Source organism: Phodopus roborovskii, unplaced genomic scaffold (assembly GCF_943737965.1).
Source record: "Phodopus roborovskii unplaced genomic scaffold, PHOROB, whole genome shotgun sequence".
In the NCBI taxonomy this organism is placed as follows: domain Eukaryota; kingdom Metazoa; phylum Chordata; class Mammalia; order Rodentia; family Cricetidae; genus Phodopus; species Phodopus roborovskii.
The window spans coordinates 16,917,788-16,924,935 of record NW_026126636.1 but is presented as its reverse complement, the minus strand read 5'-3'; the positions used below and the strand labels follow the sequence as shown (position 1 = coordinate 16,924,935).

General features: G+C 44.1%; 1 pseudogene; it reads right to left on the bottom strand.

The window, feature by feature from the left end:
- Positions 1–4,677: 4,677 nt before the first annotated feature.
- Positions 4,678–6,353, bottom strand: LOC127238537 (suppressor of cytokine signaling 5-like; annotated as a pseudogene).
- Positions 6,354–7,148: the final 795 nt, after the last annotated feature.

Genomic DNA, 7,148 nt, shown 5'->3' with positions numbered 1-7,148 from the left:
CAGAGAGGGAGAAATCTTGAACTTACCAAGGACTTTCTTCCTTCTGACCAGGTTTAGTAGCACTGTAAGGTCCTGTCAGGCTACTGGCAGAGAAAAGATGCCCCATGGTCTTAGCCACCCCTGGCCCCAGGATCCTGTATTACCAACCTACTAGTCAAGATGTCTGGTACTGGATCCAGTAGAGGCATGACCACTTATGAGCATAATCTAACCTGTTACATGACTGCATTTGACATCTGCTCCACAGAGGGGAATTCATGCCTGGTAATGTAAATAAGGCCAAAAACGAATTAGGAATTATAGGTCCAAGGGCAGAGCCTATGGATGTTTTGTTAATGATCATGTGATCAATCTAAATATTTATGATTGCAATTATCAATTTGTACTACTCTCAAGCTTGGTACAGGGCTTCTACAGGTGGTAGTGGGGGAGTGCAGGGACTCACAACAGTTCAAAAAATGCTGAGAACAAGCACTTGTGTAAGATTGGTGCAATTAGCATTTCATTGTTGCTGAGGGAGGGTCCCATGAGACTCTTTTACCTGCAATAGTTCTACAGACAACTGTAGTATTTTAAACTTTAGAGTTAATACTTCTCCAGTCTTACTCTGTACCAAAATGAACTGAACTGAGCCATGTGGAATTTTGTTGCTATTTTAATTTTTTATTAATTAAATTTATTCATATATTTTAACTCCCCCAATACAGTTTCCCTCTCCCTCCCCCCACCGACCTCCCACCCACTCCACAATCCATTCCTCCCTTTTTCTGTTCAGAAAGGGCGAGGCCTCCCCATGCATATCCCAAGCATGCATATCAAGTTGAGGAAAGACTGGGCTCCTTTTCGAGGAAGCTAGGAGAAGAGAGAAGGGGAGGAGAGGAAAGCACATGGGATTAGGAAGAGTGAGTCAGGGAGGAATAGATGAGAGAGAGAGAGAGAGAGAGATACCAAAAGAGGGATGGCTTATGGACCTAAAGAGAAACTGACTCTAGAGAAAATGTCCAGAGATCTACAAGACTGACCCCAACTAACAATTTGAGCAACGCTAGAAAGGCTACCATAAGTGTCTTTCCTGATAATGAGATAGATCAATAACTTATCGACCATCATAGAGCCCCCATCTAATAGCTGATGGGAACAGAAGCAGACACCCCACAACTAAACCACTGAGCCTAACTGGAACCAGATGCAGAGGGAGGACAACACCAAGCAACAGAAACCCACAGAGACAGCTGACCTGAACAAGGAGGAGCCAATGGGCCCCCAGACTGATAGCTGGGAAACCAGTATTGGACCGACTCAGACACCCTGAACATGAGACTTAGTTAGAAGGCCTGGGCAGTCTAAGGGACCTCTACAGTGGAACTAGGATGTATCCTTGGAATAGGAAAGGACTTTCGATAGCATCTTCCCCATGGAGTGGATACTCACATGCCTAGAGGCGAGGGGAGGGGCCTAGTCCCTACTCCAAATGACCCGACAGGATTTAGATGACCCTCCTGTAAGGCATGACCCTACACGTGGGAGTGGGGGGAGGGAATGGATGTGAGGGTGGGGGGGACATGGGAGGGTGAGAGAGAGGAGGGAGAGGGAACTGGGATCAATATGTAAAATAGGAATAAAATTTTAAATAAAATAAAAGACTAAGCTCCTCCTCTTGTTTTAATGCTGGGCAAGGCAACCATTGTGAGGAATAGGTTCTCTAAAGCTAGCCAAAGCATGAGGGACAGCCCCTGTTCCCACTCCAATAGTGCCACATTTAGATCCCACTATATAGCTGTCACACATTGTGGAGGGCTAGGTTAGTCTTATGCTGGCTCCCTGGCTGATGGGATCCAGAATCTGAGCTCATATGAGTCCAGATTAGTTATTTCTGTGGGTTCCTTTGTGATGTGCTTCACACACACACACACACACACACACACACACACACACACACACATCTCACTCCCCATCCCACCCCCTCCCTGGCTGGCATAATCTTTCCTCCTCTCCTAGTAGGATTCAGAGAGTTCAGCTCAATGTCTCTGCATCTGTTTCTATCAGGTACTGGATGAAGGCTCTCTAATGACAATTGGGGTAGTCACCAATCTATGAGTATATCAGACTATCATTAGGAATCTTCATGTTGACTTTCTTTCTTTTTCTCTTCCTAATCATGTTTGGTTCTGCCTAGGTCTTTGGGCTATCCAGCGCCTCTAGCGTCCTGGCAGTCCAGGCAGTTTCATGGGTGGGCTACTCTTTTGCTATGAGCCTGAGGCTGGACCAGTTATTAGTTTGCCACTCCCATAATCTCAGCCCCTTTATCCCCTGCAGGGATAGACAGGGCAAACTGTGGGTCAAAGTTTGAGTGGTTGGACAGATGTCACAATCCATCCTTTGAAAGTACCCCCAGTCTCAGATTGGCCAGTTCAGGCTATGCATTCACCATTGCTAGTTGTCTAAGCTGGAGTCATCCTTGTAGATTCCTGGGAGTTTCATTTGTACCATGTTTCTACCGACTATGAAATGCCACTACTTTCCAATCAATCTCTTTCTGTACACTCCCCCTCCATTCACCTACCCTCCCTCCAAGCCCCACCTGATCCTTCATGTTCCCATCAGCACTTGTCTCAATCCATCTTTGAGACCTCTTCTATTCTCTTTCTCTGGAGATCCATGGTATTTCCCCTTGGGCACTGGTTGTTACCTTGCCTCTGTAGGCATGTGGATTGTGGCAGGGGTTAGTCTTTACTTCTAGCTAATATCCACTTAAAGTGCCTCCAGAGCTGTGGTTTTAAAAGCATGCATGACTACACCCTTTATCTTTAGGTATATCTCGCTGTATGTGATCATGACCATGACCTTCTGGCTCACTATAAGGTTTATTTTGAAGTCAAACAAAAGATGAGAATTATTTAGAGCACACTGTCATCACAGGATATTTGACAACACCGTGTGAATGGCATCTTCCAATTGCTTTTATAAAGAGCTGAATGGCCAATAGCTATGTAGGAGAGAATAGGTGGGACTTCCATGCAAGAAAGAGAAGCTGGACCTGAATCTGAGTGCCTGGTAGAAGCCATTGAGCCACAAAGCAAGTCATGAAGGAAAAGGGCCACAAGATAGGAAAGTAAATTAGGTAGAAACAGGGTAATTGAAGTTATAAGAATAAATTGGGAATAAGTCTAAGGTGAAGGCCAACCTTTTCATAATTAATAAGTTCTCTGTCATTTTGGGCAGTGGTGGCAGCCCAAAAGAAAATCCAAATACACTTTCATGATTTTATTTTCAAGAACACCAAATACGCTTTATTAGCATGAAAAACCAATCAGAACAAGACACAGCAAGCTGAAACAGACATTGGCAGTCAAAAGGGTTAGTGTTGCATACAGCCTTTTTTTTTTTTTCCTTCTAGTAGCCCTGCAGTGATACACAGAGGGGATATAAATAACCCCTGAAGCTGCTGATGTGGAACCCAGCGAAAAGTGCTCTCCGCAGGCACAGAGCACAGAGACAGACAATGAGATTGGACTTGGCTACTGTAGTGCAAATGTCTGAGAACTCAGTCCAACATTGAGAAGCAACACTAGAATCTGACAATTACTCAAGCTGTACTACATCCTATTTACTAAGTGACAAAAAAGGTGGAAAGTGATGTTATTTACAGACATAGCAGTTGTACAGTACCCATCCCATATCTACAATTTGGGTTTTCTGTGAAGAGGTACCTGCACTAAAATGCTACAAATTGCTTTTAAGTAATTCAGCTATGAGCTGACAGAGAAAATACTGCCATCCAAATGATTATAGTTTATCATAATTTGATATCAGAACTCGCAGAATTACCTCTTCTGATGTGCTAAAAATCTTCTCAGTCTTGTTTCCTCCAGGTTCACAAGCTCAAGAGCACAGGAAAAGATCCACATTCTGATGAAAAATGTGGACTGCATGTGCCACTGAGAAAAAAATCCCATTCGAATTTCCAACTGCACACCTGTCTGGAGCTACCGTCAACATCCCAGAAACAAGACTAGCAGTTAACCTGTAACTCTGACCTTGGAAAATTATCTTAGAGACCTTGGTTTATAGGAGAACAAAAGGACACTGATCATAAAACCACATGGTGACTGAACCTGTGAAGCCAGAAAAAATTGCATTTTTTTTTCTCTCCCCAAAGGAAGACAATCTTTTGTTTTCTTACTTGTCTTGGTTCAATGCTTGATTTATACTTAAGTACAAACATCACTACTTTTGAAGGTTATAAAAAAATTTTGAAAAACTGTTTCAAATATGAGTCACACTGTTCAACTACCCATCCAGTATTAGTAACATGTTTTTCTATATGAAATAGAATTCATCATAGCAAATGCCCCAGATTGCCTCACTCAGTCACCAGAGCCATTTAAAACCAGCCAGCTCACTAATTTGTGATGCTTTCACAGCTCTGGACACCTGTTCTCAATGTGTTGTTCTGGCACCTTTGTCTGTGTAATAGAAGATCACACTGGATAAAGGCTAATGACTAAGTTCACATTCTGAGTGAAAAAACCTGAAGGTTCCAACTCTGCTTCCATGATTCTACTGAGAGCAGACAAAAGGAACAGAGGTTACTTTGTCTTGACTTGTTCTCACCTAACCAGCAAACCATAACTTTCTGTTTATAGTGACACTCTTTTAAAAAGCTCACTAATACCATCATACATAGTGCCCCCTGCAGACCACTTCAGGGCAGATACACCCGGTCTGAAAAGAAAAGTCCTTATTCAGTGATATTGTAAGAAATATTTCAAAACCACACTTGCAAGAGCTGGCGTCTTTGTAATGTTCCAGCCAGTGACAATGGAGGAGTGAAATTCACAAGGGTTGAAGGCATCAAAGCTGAGAGTTGTAGTTCCACTGTTCAAACTGGGCATGCAGGGAAGGTCCCAGAAAGAAGTCAGGCCTGAGCAGAGTCCCTGAGCAAAACCATGTCCTCATGTTTTACTTTGTAGGTAGGCTTCTGCTTGCTATGGGACATCACGCTGCAGTACATGGATTCCCAGATCTGAAGCAAATCAGGCACAAGGCACAGAATGGAAACTGATCTGCTATGAGCTTTCCAGCTCCCTGTGCTGCTAACATGCAAGGGGGAGATCCCAGGATACCTAATGCTGCATCTGTGTCCATGACTGCAGGGACAGGGTGGTTGAGTCCTCCTTCTGAGTTGCAATTCGTTTCAGGTACTGAACCATGACCACTTATCTCCATCATCCCAGGGGATACTCTGGTCTAATTTGGGTACAATGGATTTGATCTGTGCATTAGCTGCAAATGTGTGTATTTGTTCGCATTGGGAGGGATCCACCCCCTTCTTCTAATGCTCAACCATCTTCTCTCTGAGAGCCTATCTTTCTCTATCTTCTGGAGACACCAGTGAGGGATCTAATCTAGCAAAAATGTTGAATGAGTGGGGCTCACAGGGGCTGGTATACTGTTTAATCTATTGTCCCTTTTAGTACTAATCTACAGAGCCAGCAGGAGAAGTTGACATTTCTTCAGCATTAACTTAGAAAGATGAATTTTTTCTTTTATTGGAAAAAGCAAGGCTTTTGATTGCCTGGTGTAAGTTCTCATGGGGAAACCCAAACCCAGTGTCCTGGAGCCCCTGTCTCAGTAAGGTGCTCCTAACCCCCAGGACTCCACAGTGCCTTATCCTCTGAGCTGCTTTGCATTCTACCAAAATTTTTCTCAGTATTCAATAAACTCTGAGTCTTTTGTGGAAAAGGACTACTTCTCCTCCTCTCCATGGGGTGTAGTGAGAGTAGAGTCTCTTTGAGCAAGCTTTGTTCCCAGGTGGCACTTGACTCATTGTCCTTTCTCAACGCTTATTCTCAACAATCTGCAGGATCTCCACAGCATAGTTTTGGCTTCACTCTTGAAAAAGATCTTTGAAGGGTTTATTCCCGTGGATGTAAGGCAACAATTCCTCATAAAGGACTGCTCTGCTGCTGGGGAGTGGAGTCTCCCAGACTGATGCTTTTCTCAAAGAGACACCTGCTACAGTACGGGATGTGTCCACATTTTAGGGGTGGCTTCCTCCTCTGGTAAACAGGAGACTGGCACCTGGGGTTTCAAGTTGTTCCACATTTCCTCCACTTTATCAATTGATTTAAAAGTGAAAGCCTACTGCGTGGGGAAGATCCCACTGTGCATGGTACTCGTGCACAGAGGAGGCTCCAATGCAGTGCTTGCTCTTCCTCTTCCTGGTCCATCCCTGGTCCATGCCCTGCCACCTGCACCCAAGGTGCAGAGAGGTGGCTGCCCAAGTAGGCCTGTGCCAGGTGTTGGGACCTGGGCAAGGAGTAGATGCTGTCTGAGTGCTGGATGACCATGAAGGACACTCAAGTGGCCAGAACACTCATGGTGGCCTAATCCAGGGGCACCTACAGCTAGAGCAGGATCTGGAGCCCAGGGCAGCACTACCAGGGCAGCACAGCCAGCCACTGGAGCAATTCCTACAGTTTTTGAGAGTTCCATCCCAGAGCTACTGCCAAGCTAGGGCAGCCTTGCTTCCTCAGGAATGAATCTGGCAACTCCAGCTTGACCAGAAATCCCCGCAAGCACACAAACCCACCCATTCCAGGGCGCCCCCTCCCAACCCCATCAGAATGAAAAATACAGGACAGGCAGGACCACCCATTAATATTTTATAGTTAATGTTTACAATTTTAGAATTAGGTAAAGGATTTGTCAAATTGAATGCATTCCAGGGATGGAACTTTCAATGAATAGCAAGAAAGGAATTGTAAAGATATGCTTTATCAGAAGACGAATTTTGTGATGCCTGTTGCAAAATTACAGATAAAACTCAAGGCCTTTTAACATTTTTAGTATACATTTGTCCTCAATATGATTGTTTTTATAAGAGACAGGGTTCATGTAATCATAGCTGTCAGGTGGAATTTACTATGTAGTTCAGGATGGTCTCACACTTAGAGATCCTACTACTCTGTCTCCTGGAGTGTGGGACTAAAGGCTTGTACCATCATGCCTGGTGCCTATTTAATTCTTGGATGTTAAACAAGATAAATGTTTTTATGACAGCTTTTCCCAGGGGCTGGAGATATATCACTTAGTGTTTAAGTTCATTGGTGCTCTTTCAGAGGATAGGGGTTTCAATCCCAACA